At 38.5% G+C, this 21,071-nt stretch overlaps 1 protein-coding gene and 1 long non-coding RNA gene across 3 annotated transcripts in view; one reads left to right on the top strand and one right to left on the bottom strand.

Moving 5' to 3' along the window:
• The window catches only part of BPGM (bisphosphoglycerate mutase), a 52,846-nt gene extending 32,042 nt beyond the window's left edge, over window positions 1-20,804 (bottom strand). Inside the window, exon 1 of one of the 2 annotated variants that reach the window (XM_051963614.1) lies at window positions 20,685-20,804. The gene's annotated coding sequence lies outside the window, so the exon portion shown is untranslated. Of the gene's footprint in view, window positions 1-6,977; window positions 7,085-20,684 lie in introns of those variants that run through there. The other variant, XM_051963615.1, reaches the window with a different exon arrangement.
• Window positions 9,241-17,577, top strand: LOC127539412 (uncharacterized). The gene is made up of 2 exons (XR_007947918.1): window positions 9,241-11,387; window positions 13,438-17,577. It is a non-coding gene; the product is annotated as an uncharacterized LOC127539412 (long non-coding RNA).
• Window positions 20,805-21,071: the final 267 nt, after the last annotated feature.

Below are 21,071 nucleotides of genomic sequence, written 5' to 3' on the forward strand. Positions count from 1 at the left end.
TCTGCAAACTAGGGTGTTATTCTAATGCTTTGGCACAATTTCAGCGCAACAACATAGAGTACTAATGAATATTGTAAAACAGGACTGATAGAATTGAGAGGTACAAAGCTCTATATCTATAGGCTTGGGCAGAAAGAGAAGTCAGGAATTTGAAGCACATCAGCATTAAGGTTAGCAGAAAAAGGTCAGCTCAGTATGGGGTCAATACATCCCTCCCCCTCTCCAATCCTAAGGCCATACACACATTTAAATTCTAGTTTTTCAAAAAAAATTGAATTTTTAAAAAAGTAGCTACCACATAAATACAATCAACTTGTAATTGTTTAGAGGATGGCCATGCAATGGGAATGGACTGCTCTCTGTACTATTGTGTGAGAGGATGATGATGATACAAGGAGACTGAGAAGATGTTGCATTCTCTGACCTCTTTCCTCTTTCCTCTAATTTATTTCATTCCCAATCCACAAGGAACATCTGCGAAGGCTGCTTTGTAACTCCTTTAAATGTTAAGGATTCACAGCTGTGGAGGCTCTCAGAGAATTGACCTGCCCCTTCACCTAACCATGGTAATACCTGGCTTCTAGTTTTTCTCTTAAGTCCAACCTCTCTCTAAAAGTGTCAAAACAATCTTCTCAACATATAATTTTTGGTTATAGTCAAATGTGGGGATTTGTATTGCTTGGCTATACATAATTGATGTTTTAAAAGAGCTTTATTTCTTCTTTTTTTCTTAAGATGGGAGAGAAAGAATTGATTTTTGTTCATTTAGAAACACTCTTCTCAAAGTATAAATCTTATCTCTGGACTCCCTGGCTATAGAACTTCAGGTCGATCCCTATTGCCATTAGAATAAAATACAAACTCCTCAGTTTGGGCATTTACAAGTCCTTCATGAACTAATGATGAAAAATGCTACATATCTCCAGAGAAAGAAATGAAGGTTGAAAAATGAAGATTGAGACAGATATGGGTGTTTTGGGGGGGAGTTTAGGTTGTTACCTTCTTTACTATCCTTGGGTTTGTTTTTCTTTTGTTCTACATTGTCTTTTACAACACGGGTAACATAGAAATGCTTTACATGATTGTACATGGATATACTATATCAAGGTCTTTGTCTTCTTAAGAGAGGGAGAGAATTTGGAACTCAAAATTTTAAAATATGAATGCTAAAATTTTTCGTTTATATCTAATTGAAAGTAAAAACATAAAATCAAAGTCTTTCACTATGAAGAACTGACTACCTTTCTAGACGTTTCCATTTACTTGTTTCAAATATTTTTTGTTATAAGCCAAAATGATTTTTTGGCTCTTCTTTAAAATCATCCCAATTCCCCAGTCATTAGTGTGTTAGTAGTCCCTCCTTAAGCATGTACATACATGTTTATCCCAGATAGAATGAGTTCCTTGAGCTATTTTTCCCTCCCATTTTTGTCAGGGTATTCCTAGCATCTGACACATAATAGATATTTAGTAAATGTTTATTAGATTGGCTCTGCTCAAGGACTCAAGCTCCTTTAGCCTAGAAGAAAGACTAAAATGAAGGATTGGGAGCAATTTGGTGGTATAGAGCTTCTTCAATTTCTTCAGTTAACCCCTTTTCACCCAATAATTTTTTATGCTATGCTATATCAAATTTGAGCAGAGATGTTTCTAGCATCACATGCAAAGTATGTGTGTTGTGTGTTCAGAACCAAGGCTGCAGTGAAGTTGGGTGATGATGCATTATGGGAAAATGCTGCCAGAAACATAACACTTTGATTTTGAATTAATTTTTGGTGGTTGCTTTCGGAAATCTTTTACTCTTGTCAAATTTTTTGCAATCCCCACAACAGTTAGTAGAGCCCATAGGGGATCACAATCCATAATTTAAAAAGCACCAGAACTGAAAAGAGGAAGACTTGAATCCAAATCTGATCAAACATTTGACACAACTAGCTGTGTGACCCCAAGTCATTTAACCCAGACTGTCTTGCAAAATCATTAAATTAAAGCGGAACAAAGGATTACACATGGTATAAAAACCATGTTATTTATTAGAGAAGGGCGATTAAGGATATGCTGTTGGGTCATAGAGGGCAGAAGGAGAATTAGGGGAATATGGGGTAGATGAAATTTGGCTTAATTTTGGTTTTTTTATTTTGGCTTAATTTGAGAAAGAATAAACAACAATGTCTCAAAATAGAACATGTTATCTCTTGAGTAGTGAGTTCTTGGTCAAAGAAGATATTCAAACAAAAGCTGGAAACTCATTAGTTAAGGATGTTATGAAAGAAATTTTTTGGTGGGGAGAGGAGGTTGACACTTAAGTAGTAAAACAGAGGGGTGGAGAGAGGGAAGGAACTTCCAGTTTCCCATTCTTTTAAAGAAATTCAAGAGTTGTCTTATCTTTAAAAAACAAAGCAAACTTGGGGAAAAAAAGTAAACAATCTTCTCTCTCCCTCTTCCAAAGCCCCTCCTACTTTTCCCTACTCAGTTTATTTGTTTTATCTTTATAACTTCAGTGCCTTTTATAGTAGGTGTTGAATGAACTCAAACAGAGATAAAATAAATGAATCAAAACTCAAAGAGAACCCAACAAGGAATATGAAGAACAAGAGAGGGCCAGGTTAAGTGGGACAATAATATCAGTAGTAGGAAGAAAATAGCTAAAAGAAAAATAAACTTCTTAATCCCCAAAAGTAAATTAAAAAGGCAAAAAAAAAACCCTAAAAACTAAAACTCTATTATTAAATCAGCCATCAATTTGAGAACAGCTAAACAAATTGTGTTACATATGAAGGTAATGGAATAGTATTTCACCCCGAGAAATTTTTTTAAAAATCTCTATAGCAGAAACTGAGCAGAATTTGGAGATTAATTTACATAAGGACCACAACATTTTAAAGAAAAACAACTTTGAAAGGCTTAAGAATTCTGATCAATACAATGATAGCATTATTACCTACCCCATGATGGAGAAGTTGAGATAAAGGGTGCAGAAAGACATTTTTGGATATGGCAACTATGTGGATTTGTTTTGTCTATGCTGATTTTTTAAGTGATTTTTAAAAAAGTGATTTAGTTTTTTTCTTTCCTTGGGTTTTGATGGGGGGAGGGGAGAGGTTAACAAGAGAGGAGTCAAAAACAAGAGGGCTAATGAAATGTTTTGTTGTTGTTTATGCATAGAAGGGGACAGAAAGAAGTACCAGATAATTAGGAAACTTTTGAAATTAACTTGTGGAATTATATATTATTTTTAAAAAGCAATGGTATATCAGACAGCTGGATGACCCAATGCATAGAATACTGATCCTGAGTCAAGAGAACCTGAGTTCAAATCCTGCCTCAGACACTTAACACGAGTTGTGTGACCCTAGGCAAGTCAACTAGCCCCAAATTGCCTTTTCATCTTTTTATGAGGTGGTTTGTGGAAATGCTTTTTTTATTCATTCCATTCTAAATCTCCTGCAAATTGGCCTCCTACTCCACCAATATGCTACACTAGTGGTTCTCAACAGAGATCAGATGTGCCCAAGACTCTTCTAGAGCTGTGAGGTCATACTAAATATGCTTTTAATTTCTAAGATTGTTGCTGACAGTGTATGTTGGGCCTGGAGTCAGGAAGACTTGCATTCAAATCCAATTTAGATTAGCTGTGTGACCTTGAGCAAGTCATTTATCCCAGCTTGCCTCATATTCCTTATCCATTAAATTAGCTGGAGAAAGAAATGACCAATCCTCTGGTATCTTTGCTAAGGAAAATGAGGCCACAAAGTTGGACATGATCAAAAATGACTAAACATCGACAACATGAGATAACTCACAAAAAGAAATACTTTCTAAATGTGTGGGTCAGAAACCATTAATAAAACAACTGGATAGAGCTCTAGAAGCAAAGCAAAGTTTATTATACGTTTCTCAAGAACGGCTGCCCCAGCCACCGAGCAGACAATCGAAGGGAGGAAGCACCGTAGGGGGCAGGGTTAATCCCTAACACAAATTCCCCTCCCACCACTGACCCTCATCCTTATTGGCTGAGGATCTTACAATCTAAACGCGGGAACTATTCAAGAAATTGAACTTGACCAATAAGTACATAGGTGCCCATATTTGGCTGAAATAGGGAGGATAACAAGAAGGGGACTTAAGTATGCCTTGGGGGATAAGGAAGGGATAGCAGGAAGGAGACTTTAAGTATGCCCTTGACTTAAAGCTTAAAATCCTTCAGGCCTACTCAAACTTTGAAATAGATGAAGCCTTACTCGATTTTCACAACTGTCTTGAAAGATCTCATTTTATCTCGATCATAAAGAATCCTCGATAATTTTTAAGGTATAAAGAGTCCTAAAACCAAAAAGTTTGAGAAACAACTCTTCTACAAATCACAAAATGTCTCCTACTAGCTAAATACAATAGCCTTCCTCCCTCCCCCAGTTCCTAAACATTTCAAGAGTCAGCAAAAGTACCCACTATGCACAAAATTTTCCACTAAAATCTTATTATGATGCATCATATGTCCCCTTCCCTATACTCCACCATCCTAGTTCATTAACATTGGCCTGCACTATGTCACTTCCTAACTGGTCTCTTAGCCTCAAGTCTCTTCTGTTCTATTGCTTCCTCACAAGTAGAAGTGATTTTCCTAAATCCCAAACTGAAGAAGTTTCAGTGGCTCCCTTTTACTTCCAGGGAAAAAACTGCCTCTCAACGTCTTTCATAACCTGGTGGAAAACTCCCTTTCCAGTCTTACTGAACATTACTCTCCTTTGTGTTCCCTACAGTCTTTGCCATCTCTCACAAACCCCAGCTCCTGAAGCCACACCTTTAGTTTAGTTGTTCAAGGCTGGCATTTGTTTCTCACTTCCTTCTACCTCTTAGAATTCTTAAATCTCTACTTTCCTTCAAAAATCAGCTCAGTTATCTTCTACATGAAACCTTTACCAATCACTCCTTTAACACAAATTACCTTGTAATATCCCTGATGTTCTGCCCACAGGACAGCCATGACCAGCCTTTCCCTTTGTTCTGAACATTGCACTCTGTTCCTTGTAACTACATATATATACACAGACACATATACCACTTCCCCAACTTAGAATGTAAGTCTCCCAGAGAGAGTGTTCCGCTTATGTCTCTAATTTCAGCCTTCAGCACTTGGCACATTGCCTCACATCTTGTAGACACTTAATAAATGATTATTAATCAATTGGTGTCTGAAAGCATGCTAGCAGAGCTGAAGCCCAGGTTTGTCAGACTAAGTTGAAGATGCTTTAAGTGTGGTCCCAATGATGAATTATGTGGCTAGCAATGCATTTAAGTTCAATGAACATTTTCATTAAAAGGTAGAGGGATGTACTGAGAGTTGAGCTATATCCAGGAAGTTCTAGTTCAAATCCAGCCTCAAACTCTAATTAATACTCTTTGACACTGGGGAAGTTACTTAACTTCTTCCTACCTCAGTTTCCATAACTGTAAAATGGGAATAAATAGCACCTACCTCACAGGGTTGGTGTGAGAATCAAATGAGATAATATTTGTAACATACCCAAAACATGCTACTATAAATATTTGGTCTTTTCTGTTGGGCACAGCAAATCATGACGATCTCAAGGTATAACAGTGTTACAATCTACATTATTATTCATGCTGTAGAAATCATGGATTTTTTTTTCCCTTTCTCTTGCTATCAGTTTCTTCCAGTGTCTCTCCTATCCTCTATTCTTCTCCTTGCTAGCATGTGTCATTTTTGCTCCTCTGTCACTACATTTGTTTCCTCTAACATTTCAACTGTTCTTATGGCTTTAAACTCTCCCTTCTAAATAAGTAACTTACAAATTGATATTTCTATCCCTGTCTTGTGATACATTATTGTGTCCCTACATAAACACCCTTTGATAGATAAATACCACCACTCTCCTAGTAATGCCTCCTTGTTGCCCCCAGGTAAATCAAGAGGGGGAGAGATTTGCTTTCTAAAGTTATAATCCTGGGATTTTTGGTCTTTTCCTTTCTTTTTCCTCTTTAATGCTATCCTTCCTTCCCTCACATCTTCCCCACCAAGTCCAGTCTTACAGTAGTTAACTTTGTACCAAGTAAAACTGTTTGTTATAGTTCAAAGGAAGCTCAGCAGGGTGATTTCAGAAAAACCTGGAAAGACTTAAACTAATGCTGAATGAAGTGAATAGAACCAGAAGAAATAACAATAATATTGTATAATGAATGATCCACTGTGACTGATTTAGTTATTTTTAACAATATAATGATATAGGACAATTTCAAAGAATTTATGATAAAAATTGCTATCTGCATCCAAAAGACTTATGATAAAAATGCTGTCTTTAGAGAAATAACTGATGACATCTGAATATAAACCAAAGCATTCTATTTTTCACTTTTTCTCTTTTTTAATTCAAGTTTTCTTCTACAAGATGACTAAAATGGAAATGTTTTATATGATTGTACATATATAATCTGTATCAGATTGTTTACCATCCTGGAGGAAGGGAAGGGAAGATTAGAATTTGGAATTCAAAACTTAAAAAATAAAACAAATGTTAAAAAATGTTTTTATATGTAATTGGGGGAATAAAATTTTTTTTGAAGGGAAGCTCTGTTACAAACCATTTGTGGTGGTGTTTAGGCTGGAGTTAGAGATATAAATGGTTATTTTACTCAGTTTTGAATTACCATGGGTTCCTCATCTGTGGTCTATAAATTTTTTGGGGGGGTTATATTTTGATAACATTTTCAATATAACTGACTTCCTCTATTATGTATTTTATGCACTTAAAAATATTATTCTGAAAAATAGCTCAAAGGGATCCATGGTGCACAAAAAGGTTAAGAATTCTGATTTAAAGCACTAAGCTCTTGTCTATTCTCCAGATGAAAATCTTCTCCAAAACTGGGCTGCTGAAGTCACTGTTCTTGTTACTAGCTCATTCAATTCCCACCACAGATCCAGGCTGTTTTTGCTATTTTATGGAAAGGCATAGAACCTTTTTCTTCCTTTGTCTTGTGTTCGCTTTCAAAGTCAATGGACCTCTTGCTTCAAGTCTGCATCCCTGGTGTTCTGCTCACAGGACGGCCATGACCTGGTGCCTTTCACTTTGTTCTGAACATTGCACTCTGTTCCTAAGCTGAGAATTCTATTTTGACTCCTCAGGATTCTTATTACTTGTTTCCCTTTCTTCTCCACTTCCTGACTTTAATGCCCTTTAAAAAAAAGTAGATTATATAATCCAGTCACTTGACTCTGAAAAGTTACATTGGTGATCAATCAACTTTTTCAACAAATACTTTAAAACAAGAAACAGAAGGTGAAGGATTTTCACTATGAGGGGCACTGGGGATAAAGAGGTAAAAGTAAAAATTTCTGTTCTCAAGGAGGTTACATTCTAGCCAAGAGATTCAACATATACAAATATATAAAAGAGATACAATATTAATATAGGGGAGGGTATTAGCAGGTGAGAGGAGGAAATCTGAAAAGACGTCATATAAAAAGTATTACTTGAATTAAGCCTTTAAGAAAACCAGAGATTGAAAAATGCTGAAGTGAGGAATGTATGTTCTAGTCGTGAAGTGGGGAATGGATGAGGGTGGTGGTTTGGGCAGCTAGCATTAAGGCACAGAGATGATAGATGAAAATGTGCTATATATGAGGAAGAATAACTTTTTGTCTTCCAACATTACAATCTCAAGCATCACACAGAGATCAACCAGAAACATCAATATTGATTAAACCTTCACCTATACATCTAACTGGGATACCCTAGCATTTCTTTTGGTAAGTAATGTCTCCATATGTAATTTCCACCTCCAAATTATTGTTCCTGTCCTTCATCAATTCCCAGATTTAAGGATTAGATAGATTTGTTATGCCTTTCACCAAGGCTGTAGTTCCATCTGTATAAAGAATATCCCAACAAAAACACAATTTTCTTTTTCATCTCCCAAGAGTCAAATCTCTAGTATCTGACTCTTGCTTTAGCCCTCTAGTCCAGGATTATGTCTTTCTTCATAGCCTAGCCTGTAGGTCACTTTCAGATTAGACTTTCAGTGTCACCATGTTTCTACCCAGTTTAGAAAAATTTCCCATGGCATCAAGTCCAAGTTGTTGGTCTGGCTTTCAAGACCTCTAGAATTTGGCTCTTAACAAAAGTTTCTTTTCTGCTATACTTCAGACAACTTCAACTCTAAGCAGGTTGTCTTTTTCAGTCTCTTCCTCTCTCCAATCCTAGAGGCACTCTTTATCATTGCTGAGGAAGTCATCACTGACTGAAATGCCCTCCTCCATTTCTACATGCTTACATTCTACTTCACTTATATTCCATCTTTTCTAAAATACTAACCCTAAGATACTCTGCCCTCCTCCAATTCCTACCATATTTAGAATGAGTACCAACTAATTTAACACTTCATTATTCGTGCATCAGTTTTGTCTCCCACTGAAATTTTTAAAAGTTAAGGAAGTTTTTATGTAAGTCTTCTGTATCTCCTTCAGTAAATAGTGGTGTGGAGTGGTTTTAGAATGAAGAAGATATGGTTTTAAGCCTTACTTGAGTAATGGAGAAGTCTCATAACCTTTCAATCACCCCAGGCAACTATGACTAAGCTGAAGCTAAGGGAGTCTCTGGTTTACATGGGTGGAAGGATTTTCCATAACTTAGGTTCCTCCACTGAAGTCTGAAGCCAACCCAATTAAAACAAACAACTCTTCTTCATCATCTTACTGAACACTGAGATGCCTAACAGGTCTCTTTACTAGGGAGTTTCTTTGGAAGAAAGAGTGGAAGGTGAAACATTTATCTCTTTAAATTGTCACATATATATCCTCCAACCTCTATTATTGTCATTGTATTTTGAGAATGTTATGCATCTGTGAAATGTCTTCATTTAACAGAAATTTTGCTGAGCCATACCTCAATTAACACGTATATGTTCAAAAGCAGTTTCCATGCATTCTTCTTGTCAACAACAATACAAAAATGTGGTTTGAGGAATCAGTCGATTATTATTCAGTTATAAGTGTACCAAAGAGGGTAGGTTTGAGCTCCTTGTTTTATGGGAAATATATTTCCTGTTTAAGAAAGCCTCATTTCCCCATTGGGACATTCTGATTTTGCAGTGACCCTCCAAGTGGACATACTGTTCACAGAAGATAATTCAAGATCAAGGTATAGCCTGTTGGAAACTGGGGAAGGGTCAGGGAAGCATGTCCTTTCTATATTATTTTATCCATTATAGAATCTCTGGTCCTTATGCCATGCCCTGGTAATTCCAAATACAGTTGTCATTACTCTACAGAAGAGGAATCTGAGTTTCTGAGACAGAACTTAGGTTACTTACCTAAGGTCACACTGCAAGAAGTACCAAGAAGGTACTTTCCCCACAAATTTAGGGTTTCCTCTTTTGACACCGATTTCCTCTTATACATCAAGATTTCATAGGAAGTGTTCCTATGTATCCATCCTTCTCTAAATACCCATGGGTCATTTTCTTATTACACTGTCCAAGTACCTGGAAGTTTCCCCAACTGACTGGTAGATATTGCTATCTAATACTACGTAGTACAAAGTGGAAGTCCTCTAATGCATTGAGAGTACTAAATAGAAAGTGATCCATTAGCCTATTTGATCAACCCTTGAGTTTATTTAAAACAAGAGCAAAGTCCAACATAACCTAACCCTCTCCTATCTTCCAGTTTTCTTACACTTTCTTCTTTAATACTATTCTTTGACCCAATGACACTGATCTCCTGGCTGTTCCATGAATAAGACACTCCTTCTGTCAGCTTAGCTCCTGACATTTTCTCTGGTTATCTCCCCTGTCTCCCTCTTCTACTCCAACTATTGACCTCCCTGGCCTCCTTTAGGTCCCAACAAAAATTCTACTTTTTACTGGAATTCTTACCCAATCCCACTTAATTTTAGTACCTTTCCTTTGTTAATTATTCTTATTTACCTGTTTACTCTGTAGATAACTTATTTGTGTATCCATCTTTCTGTGTACACACACACACACACACTTATTTTTTATGTTGTCTTCTTCCATTAAGTTGTGAGCTCTTTGAGGACAAGAACTCTTTTGCTCCCCTCTTTTAAAAAAAAAAAAACCCATGCTTTGTACAATGCCTAGTACTTAATGATAATTTAATAAATGTTTATTGACTGACACTTGATTCTTAGAAGGAGATACCAATATATGAAGATGAGGCAGAGGACTACAATAGAGTAAATCTTATCTCAGTTAAAGTAGAAGAATTCCTTGGACTTTCTATAAAAATTCTCCTATCCCAAGGAAGCCAAACTTATTGATTAATAGCAGCCACAAAAATCCAATCATAACAATATGTCCATGAGCATTTACTTGTAGAGACAAAGGTTCGAGAAAGCTTAGCACTGGAAGCATCCTTGGATCCAATCCCCCCATTTCACAGATAAGAAAACAGATTCTGAGCAGTTTAGAATCATAGAATTACAGGGACCTAGAGGTCACTTAGGACAATATCACTTTTTTAATTAAAGCTTTTTATTTTCTAAATATATACTTGGATAATTTTCAACAAACATCCTTATTGAAACCTTGTATTGTAGTTTTTTCCCTCTCCCTTTTCCCCACCCCCTCCCCAGATGGCAAGTAATCCAATATATGTTAGACATGTGCAATTCTTCTATACATATTTCTACAAATATCAAGCTGCACAAGAAAAATAAGATCAAAAAGGAAAAAAAGAGGAAAAAATGCAAGCAAACAACAACAAAAAAGGTGAAAATAAATGTTATGATCCATACTCAGTCCCATGGCTCTCTTCATCACAAGACTATTGGAACTGGCCTGAATCATCTCATTGTTGAAGAGAGCCAAGTAGGATGTTTTACATTTGAAAAAATAAAGGCTCAGGGATGGTGATAAGTTTCTCATGTTCTCTAGACTTGTTCCCTGTTTTCCCTCCCTCATTCTTTGAGAAGTTATTGAGGGGACTAAGATGGGAATATAAAATATAGGTTATTAAAACAAAAGGCTGGTAGTTTACCTTCCTACTTAGATGGTGTGTTTTCTAGAGGTATTGGGTAATTTGTAACTGAGTTATGCCTTAAAATTTGTCATCTCTATTGGGCAATTATAAGTTATATGAAGATTTGTTCAGTTACTTGTGAACTTCAAGATCTGTGTAATGTTAAATTTAAAACTATTTACTTAGGGACTGCAGCTAATATTTGCTGGGAGTTTTGAATTCAGGTGTGACTGCATAGGTCATAAAGTGGAATGGTTAAAACTTAAGGACAGTTACCTGAAGTAAAACTGCCTTAAATAGATGTTTTAATTTGTGGCCAGACTTTGGTTGCTGCTATGAATCTTTTAACCTTTTTTACTTCCTGGGGCTAGAGTTTCTTTTTCTAAAGGTTTAATTGACTTCCGGTTAAGATGGCGGAGAGGAGGCTCACAGTTGCATAAGCTCCGCGCTTTCTCTCACTATCCACTTCATTACAAGCCTCTGAATCAATGCTTGACTGAAAAAAAACCCACAAATAGTTACCAAGAGAAGCCATCCTTGAGATCCGCCAAGAAAGGTCTGTCTTTACTGGAGGGCTGGGGCGGTTTTAGATCGGGCGCAGGCTGAGGGCAGCGGCAGTGAGAGCACGGGAGCAGAGCTGAGAGGGGGTGGGGAGTGATCGTAGCCGTCTCTGCGGGGAGAGCTTCACTACAGGTTTGGAACCTGCAGCAAGTCAACAGCCCAGCAGAGAAGCTAAAAACACCGGGGCTGAAGAACACAACCCCAAACAGCTGGAGTCTCTCAGGACCTGGCCGCCCCCCCCTTCCCCCCCCTCAGTGACTCAGCACGCTCTGGGATCTCAGAGCGCAGGCGCAGCACAGTCCTGCTAGTGCCTCACTGCTGCCCCCTGCAGTCTGTAGAGGAAGCTCGATAACACACCCAGCCCCCCCCCCAAAGAAAGACTCCAGTTTTTTCTGTTTTTCTTTGGTAGTTTGTCTCTGATTAATAGACAGAATGAGCAAGAAGCTGAAGAGGACTTTAACCCTAGACAGCTTCTACACAGATAGAGAGCAGACTCTAAATCCTGAGGAGACTAAAAACAGGCAGTCCCCAGGTGAATCCCCAAAGGAGGAGATCGTCTGTTCCTCAGCACAGATGAACCTCATAGAAGTGATTAAAAAGGCTCTCACAAGGGAGCTAGAAGAAAAATGGGAAAAGAGCCTGGAGAAGTCAGTTAAAGAGAGAGTGGATAAAGAAGTAAAATCCTTGAAAAATAGGATTAGTGAACTGGAAACAGAAAACAGCTCTCTAAAAAACAAAATTGGCGAAATGGAAAAAAATTCCACAGAACAAAAGAACTCAATTGGACAATTAGAGAAAGATTTTAAAAAAGTGAGTGAAGAGAATACTTCACTGAAAATCAGAATTGAACAAGTGGAATTGAATGACTCGAGGAGACAAGAAGAATCAGTCAAGCAAATCCAAAAAAATCAAACAATGGAGAAAAATGTGAAATACCTTCTGGGAAAGACAACAGACCTGGAAAACAGATCCAGGAGAGACAATCTGAGAATCATTGGACTCCCAGAAAAACATGATGAAAAAAAGAGCCTGGACACTGTCTTCCAGGAAATCATCAAAGAGAACTGCCCAGAAGTCATAGGAACAGAGGAAAAAATAAACATTGAAAGGATTCATCGATCACCCACTGAAAGGGATCCTAAAATCAAAACACCAAGGAATATAGTGGCCAAATGCCAGAACCCTCAGGTGAAAGAAAAAATATTGCAAGCAGCTAGAAAAACCCAATTCAAGTATCAAGGAGCCACAATAAGGATCACCCAGGATCTGGCAGCATCCACATTAAAAGATCGAAGGGCCTGGAATATGATATTCCGAAAGCTAAGGAACTTGGTATGCAACCAAAAATAACTTACCCAGCGAGAATGAGCATCTTTTTCCAGGGAAGAAGATGGACATTCAATGAAGTAAGCGAATTTCATCTATTTCTGATGAAAAAACCAGAACTTAACAAAAAGTTTGATCTACAAATATAGAACTCAAGAGAAATCTAAAAAGGTAAAGATTAATCTTGGGAACTATATTTTGACTATATAGATGTATAAAGAATACATGTATACCTTGTTCTAGAAATTGATGTGGAAAGGACATTGTACCAGAAAAAGGGTAAAGTGGGGGTAGTACATCTCATGAAGAGGCATAGGAAACCTATTATATCTGAGAGAAAGAATGGAGGGGGATGAATATAGTGGGTATCTTACTGCCTTCAGAATTGGCTTTAAGTGAAAAATCTTAAGACATATTCAATCTATGGTGAAACTTCTCCCATCTCATTGAAAAGTGAGAAGGGAAAAGTGGAAAGGGAAGGAATAAGCTAAGCGGAAGGGAATACGGGAACTGGGAGGGAAAGGGGTAAGATAGGGGGAGGAACTCTAAAGGTTTAATTCCCCAAGTACTTGGGGCCACTCCTACCTTGTCTTTTGAGAAAGCTGGGAATCTCATGGCCCTATTAGGCTTAGGCCTAGAGCCTTTTACACTGTGTGTTGATGGAAGGCAGGGCTAGGCCCCTGATATGCTGCTCAAGGAGCCCAGGGTTATAGAATATGCATACTGTCTATAGTTAAGAGAGGAGCTATTGAAGTGGAGAACGAACCCACTCCTACCACATCTCTCCTTTGCTACCTTGTCCTCAATGTTGGTGGCCCTCTTAGGAGGTTTCCACTGAGGCAAACCCACCACATCATGCTTCTATAACGAGGGGCGGCTCAAATTCCCGGGCTAATTTGAAGTTGCTGGGAGATTCCGGGAGTCTTCGGGGGAATTTGTCGCTCATAGGGTGCTGTGAGGACAAAATCCTGTTTTTTGTTTTTTTTTGTTTTTTTGGCAAACGGTCCCTCTGAGAGGGCCTTTGTGACACCTTCTAGAGACATCTAGGAAGGTTACATTATAGAATGCAAAAGTTTTCGGGTTTTGCCATGAATTCTTCCCCATCCCTATGGAGACTTTAAGCTGTCTCTCAATGCAGAAACAAACACTGGGCTTGAGAAAAATTCCTCAATCTCAACACCTGAACTCTGAATAGATTAGCTGAATTCCAATCTCTCTGGACAAGTCCATCCTTTAAAGTGCTTTTTTCTTTCTAATCCTGGGACTGGTTAACACTTATGCCCTCAGGCAAAAGCTGGGAGCCAAAACACACCCAGCACTCTTGTCTCTTTAAAAGTTGAAAGACTCAGCCTAGTGAAACCTAGGACCTACTCACCACCTCAACTTTTTTGGGGTCCAAACCTCAATGTTTCTTCCACTCTGCTGCTAACAGCTGTTGGTTTCCCTTTAACTCTAACCTGAGACACTGAGCTCTTTTCTTCTCAGAGCAACTTCTGCCTCCTGAAAAAACATTTGGAGCAGAAGCGCCTTTTAATACAAATCTCTCCCAGACTTAGGCCCGAAGGTGCCCTGGAAACTGTCCGAGGAGACCCCAGTCTCTGTCCTGAGTTCGAGCAGGAGGAACAATGGAGAAACTGCGTCACACCACAGGGGCTGAATTGGCCCCGGCGTCCTGCTCCCCGGTAGGGAATTGGGGTCTGGCCCTATTTCCCTTTTTATCCCAGGACAGTCCCAACACCTCAGGGCCGGTAAGCTGGGTTGGCAGTGCTGAGATACTTTGCACTCCTTCTGACCCCTTCTACCCCTCCCCCATAAGAGTGGGGAAAGTGGGGAGAAGGCTCAGGATCTTTGCTTATTGAGGAACCAACTCCTTTTAAAGAAAGATTTCTAAGAGCTTAAATTGCATTCTTATCTTGATTAGATATATAGGCCTCCAGTTTCCCCTGACTCCTTAGTCTACACCCTGAACCAACACCAGGAGAAATTAGCTTTCCTGGAAATTTAAGAGTGAAAGGGCTAAACTCGAGGCTACTTAACACTTTTACTATAGACAAATAATCTTTTGCTCCCAGCATTTTCTCCTACTTCTCCTTGTTAGATGGGCCATCAACATTCTTACAGGCAGCCCACAGAAGGGAACCTGCTGTCATCATCTCCACCCTAGATGACACCCTGGTTTTAACCTGCTCCCGAGATCTGGGCTTCAATCTTTGTACTCTCAACTGCCCTTCAGCCTGGAGAACATGACTGGGAACAACTGACCGGGATACACACCCCTTAGATGCCCTGCTGCCATCCCCAAATCCCACACCTCACGCCTCACCTCTTGGCATGAACCCCAAATCTCTACAACCCTTGCCAGCTCGAAGCAGTTAAGAGGAGATTGGCGCCCCTTTTCCCATATGCCTTTGGAGGTGACTGCTTGAGGGGGGGATAAAGAGGGGACCCCTGAACTTGGAAAATCCTGGAAGGAGAAAAATCTTCAATTCTGTCTCAATAAGAGACTTTGCCCCATGTCTTTTTCCTTACTGCTTGAGGGGGGAATGATGTGAAAGATTCCTTTCTAGATTCCCATCCTCTCCTAGTTAATTTAAATTGCCCTTCAACTCACAATGCTGGTCCCTTTGAATTCCAATAGAAGATCCGGACCTGAGCCAACTTTGGGGCTACACCCAAAAGCCCCTTGAGCTAAGTCTCCTATTATAAAAAGACCACGCCAGAAACCCCACGTGAGGACCCTTTGTCCAGTGCCCTCCTTATCTCTATCTTCACCTAATAATAAACCTCTTTTATCAATCTAGCTCTCCGGGCCAATAAATGCTTTTATTGGGAACTCATGCCGCTACTAGACCCCATTTACTGCCGTATCCTTGTGCCGAATCCAAAGGGGTTGCAGGGGAGCTTTGCTTGACTCCCTGTACCCCAAACCTGCCTCTAGACCTCAACAGTATGAAATTATTGATACTCTATGAACAGTCACTAGGCATTTATAAATTTTTTACTAAATGCCAGAGACTATGGTAGGATTTTAGCTTTCAAAGACCAATTAATAAACAATCAATCTCTAGCCTCAAAAAACTTATATTCTATCAAGGGAAACAAAATGTGTACATATAAAACATACACGTTAACACTTGAAAAACATTGAAAATAGAACTACAAACAGAAATTTTATCCATGAATTTAGTCATTGTTCTTTCCTATCAGAGAAAGTCACATGATTTCAGAATTGGAAAGAAAGTCAAAGGCCAGCATGTTCAACCTATAACTTAACAAGCATCCTTTCTTCAACATGCCTTAGAAGTGGTCCTTCAGACTTTGCTTGAAAACCAACTTCTAGTGAAGATAAGTTTTTTTTTTTTCCTTTTAGATATTTCACATTTTCAGGAAATATTTTCCTTAGAGGCAACTAGGTGGCTCACAAGGGCTGGAATTAAGAAACTTGTGTTCAAACCTAACCTCAGACAATTACTAGCTGTGTCAACCAAGACAACTCATTTAACTTGTCTGTCTCCGTTTTTTTTCAATTATAAAAGGGGGATAATAATAGCATCTATCTTCCTGCATTATTGTGAGGCTCAAATAAGATATTTGTAAAGCACTTAGTAAAGAGCTTGGAAAACAGTAGTTAGTTGGTAAGTTCTTGTTCATTTTCTTCCTTCCATCAAATCTGTCTCTTTACAACTTCTACTATTGTTCCTAGTTTTATCTTCTAGGACCAAGCAGTCCTTGAAAGACTTGAAGACATCTATCCTGTGCCCAATCACACCTATCCCCTCACTATCATTACCAAGTCATTAATCTAAATATTCCTACTTCCTCTAATTAACCTTAAACAACCAAAATCATTAAATCCTTCATTTTCCTGATCACTGGTCAGCTTCTTAATGATCTCCCTCTAAAATGTAGTCCAGAAATGAGCACATTATTCTGGATGTTGTCTTTGACCAATATGCTGCTAGGTTATTAGGGTTCAAGAACAAAGAAAAAAATCAGTTTGTGTTCTTAAGGAAATTACTTTTTATCAGATGGTACAACACATACACTTATAAAGTATATATGTCAATACTTAGAACATTCAAAACAGATTCAAATAGTTTTGTTGATTCATATCAAGCTTGCAGTTAACTAAAAGCTCAAGATCTTTTTCAAGTGCTTTAGCCATATTTAACCAGTCTTGTGCTCATGAAATTTGTTTTTTGAACCTCATGGATGATTTTACATTTATCCTGAGTTTTATCTTGTTAGATTGAACTCAAGCCTATCAAGATCTTTTTCAGTCCTGATTTGTCTCCTTGTTTCCTGTTACCTATAAATGTGTTAAGTATACCATACCAAACCCAGATCCCTGGTGTACTCCACTAGAGCCCAAAATGATATGGAACACTATTCTTTGGATCTAGCCATTCAATCATTTCTGAATCCTACATCTTTCCTTTTGACCACAAAAATAGGATAAGGCACTCTGACAAATGCTTTGCAAAAATCAGAGCAACCTAAGCAGGTGGTTTGGCAGATTTGCCTTTTATAAAAGACAAATTGTAAACCCCAGAACAACGCAGGACTTAGCCACCATTACTTAGTACTGGAAATCAATCAGCAGCACTGCCCCCAGGGCAAATTAAAGTAGCTCTCGCTCCTTTGCATTGAACAGACCTCAAGCCTTAAAAAAAAAAAAAAAAAAAAAACAACTCTCACTATTGACGGCTTTTACCTAGAGAGAGAATAGACCTCAAATCCTGAGGTTCCTAAAGGCAAAGCAACTACAAATGAAGCCCCAAAAAGAGACATGAGCTAGTCCCCATTTCACAAGGCTTTCTTTGAAGATTGCATAAAGGATCCTAAAAGAGTTAGAAGAAAAATGGGGAAATGAAATGAGATCATTGAAAGAAGGAATGGAAAAAAATGGAATGCAATGCAATGAACAAAAAATTTAACTGACCAATTGCAAAAGGAACTTAAAAAGGTAATTGAAGAAAATAATACACTAAAAATTAGAACTGAGCAAATAGAAGTGAATTCCTCAAGACTTCAAGAATCAATCAAACAAAAAAAAAAAATGAAAAGATAGAAGAAAATATGAAATATCTCCTAGGAAAAATAACTGAACTGGAAAATAGATCTAGGAGAGACAATTAAGGATTATTGGACTTTCTGAAAGTCCAATGGGAAAAAAGAACCTAGATATCATCTCACAGGAAATTATAAAAGAAAACTGCCCTGATATTTTAGAATCACAAGGTAAAATAGCCATAGAAAGAATCCACCAATCACCTCCTGAAAGAGACCCCAAAATTAAATCCCCAAGGAATATCGTGGCTAAATTTCAGAACTATCATACCAAGGAAAAGATATTGCAAGCACCCAGAAAAAAACAATATAAATATCAAGGAGCCACAATTAGGATTACCCAGGACCTACCAGCTTCCACCTGAAAGGATAGAAGGGCCTGGAATCTAATATTCTGAAAAGGCAAAGGAACTTGGATTACAGCCAAGAATAAGCTATCAAGGTAAAATGAGCATTATCTTTCAGGGAAGAAGATGGACATATAATGATATAGGTGAATTTCACCTATTTCTAATGAAAAGACCAGAACTGAACAAAAAATTTGATCTCTAAACACAGAACTCAAGAGAAGCATAAAAAGGTTAAAAAAAGAAAGAACTCCTGAGATTTACATTTCTGTATATTATATTTCTAAGTATATCTAGAGAATGTGAGTATAATTTGATTTTATTATAACAATATGAAAAAATAGAGGTCAAAAATACTGAAAGAAGAGAAAAAAAGGTAAAATAAGGGAATTTACATCTCATGAAGAGGCAAAGAAAACCTACTATAATTGAAGGAAAGAAAGGAAGAAGATGAGCAACTCTTACTCTCATCAGATTTGGCTCTAACAGAAAAGAAACAAAGAAATTTGTCTCATGTTATAGGGAAGTAGGAGGGAAAGGGGGAAAGAAAAAGAAAGACTAATAGAGGGGAAAACAGAAGAATTAGGGGAAAGGTGTAAAAAAGGGGGGAGGACCGTTAGAAGGAGGTGGTCATCAGAAGCAAAATACTGGAGAGGAAGGTAGAGGGATAGGAAAGGGAAAAACATAATCTAAGGTAAATAAGATGGCAAATAATACAGAATTAGTTATTTTAACTGTGAATGTGAATGGGATTAACTCCCCCATAAAACTGAAGCAGATAGCAGACGAGATTAAAAGCCAGAATCGTACAACATGTTGTTTACAAGAAACACATTTAAAGTATAGTGATACATACAGAGTGAAGGTAAAGGGCTAGAGCAGAATATAATATACTTCAGGTGAAGAGAATGTAAACTTCCAGAAATTGGGTACAGTCTTTGCTTTTGTATTTATCTCCAGAATTTAGGTATTTATTATTGATGTAATAATGCAGTTTTAAAGGGCTATGCTGAAAACTAGGAACTAGAGAGAGAATCTCTTTCTACCCTTTTTTTTTTTTTTCTATTACTCTTTCCTTCTGTGCCCTGAATGTCTTAATGAAGATCAGCATCCTCTACCCAATGGTAGGGTTTTATTTTCCCAGGAACAGTGGGGATAAAATGAGAAAGAAATGGGGTCATTTAGGAGATACACTCTTGACATGTAACTGGAAAAAAAAATAAAATTCTATTTAAAAAAAAATCTGAGCAACCTCTTTCTACAAAATCACCCAGACTTACCAATCTACTAACTCTGCAAATATATATATAATACATAATGTATATACACATACATATAATAAGCTGACAAGACTGAATTGAAGGCAGATCTTTGTATCCTCAGTTCTTGATACAAAGTAGTTACTTTATTTGTGGATAACCTGTTCTTGATAACACTATATAAATCTTTTAAATTACTGCTTTTTAACAATTCACATTATCATAGAGCTAGAGTTCTATGGGATGGGGAGTGACTCAGAAGCTATCTAGATTAGTTTCATTTCACAGATGAGGAAACCAAAATTAAAGAAAATTAAAGCACGTATATAAGATCACAAAGGGAATATAAGAGATGAGATCTGAACCCAGATCCTGACTCTAGAGCCAGTGCTCTTTCCAGTGTCACCCCAGAAATAGAATTAATAAAATTAATTATGGCATCCTATTTTAGATCTTTCAAAAATAAAATAAAATATACGGATGGAACTATGACATTATAAAAATTTTTTTTAATTTAAATTGAATCCAATAGGCTATGTAATGGTACCATTTAAATATCCTATTTCTAGTACTAAAATAGCCATTTTCTCCCTAGAGTTCTCTTTTTTCCTATGGACTTTTGAGGCTGATCTTTTAAATTAGACTTCAGGCCAAGTCCAAATCCAGGTTGAACATCATGGGTAGTACAGTGCCTCGCTTTTCGAGGTTCACATCAAGGGGCCTTCATCAGAGTCGGCTGTAGTCCTAAATCCGATGGAAGCCCCTGCACGGCTCCCAAGGCTAACTCCTCTTACTCTGGCTGCCAGGGCTCCGCTCTATGTCACCCGGGATAGCTCTCTGGGCTGCCAGAGGAGCAGCTGCAAGAGAGGCTCAGAGAAAGGAGAGAGCTTTGGGGGCGGAGGGTGGGGGCGGGGTGGAGAGGAAGAAAGGGAGTTTCCAAGGGGTTAGCAATGGGGGGCTGCAGGGGGTGAGCCCATCCCAATCCAACTGCCCCCGGGTGACTTAAAAAATGACCTTCCTCTCTCATCCCCTCCCAAAGCATCCGCTTTGCTGTGCGAACACGCATGACTACGGCACACAGTAAATAAGAGCTCCTTCCCATCCCCAGCAGAAAGCACTTGCCTGACCGAAGACCACTAAGCTCTACCTCTCCTCCGAGCAGCCGGCGACAACCTCGACTCCTCATAGCTCTACCAGGCTCAAACAAGCTCATATAGAAGTAGCCAGGGGCGGGAGGGTAAGTTATTGGGGCCTGCCCATTGGCGGGCTGAGCTGTCACTCCAGCCCCCAGCTGGCTCTCAGAGACAACAGCCCCAGTCCTGACAAGTGGGCCGGGCTCCAAGACACCGGCCAAAGGCCTTTCGTGTCTCCAAGCCTCCCGGAGAGGAAGTAGCATTTTCATTGGCCTTCTGCAGAGACTGGCACTTGCGAGAGCCAATAGGCTGGATGATGAGATACCTGGTATGTTTCCCAGCCCAGTAAAAACAGAGAAGCTGAAAAGCTTAGCGG

Source organism: Antechinus flavipes, chromosome 5 (genome assembly GCF_016432865.1).
Source record: "Antechinus flavipes isolate AdamAnt ecotype Samford, QLD, Australia chromosome 5, AdamAnt_v2, whole genome shotgun sequence".
Taxonomy (NCBI): domain Eukaryota; kingdom Metazoa; phylum Chordata; class Mammalia; order Dasyuromorphia; family Dasyuridae; genus Antechinus; species Antechinus flavipes.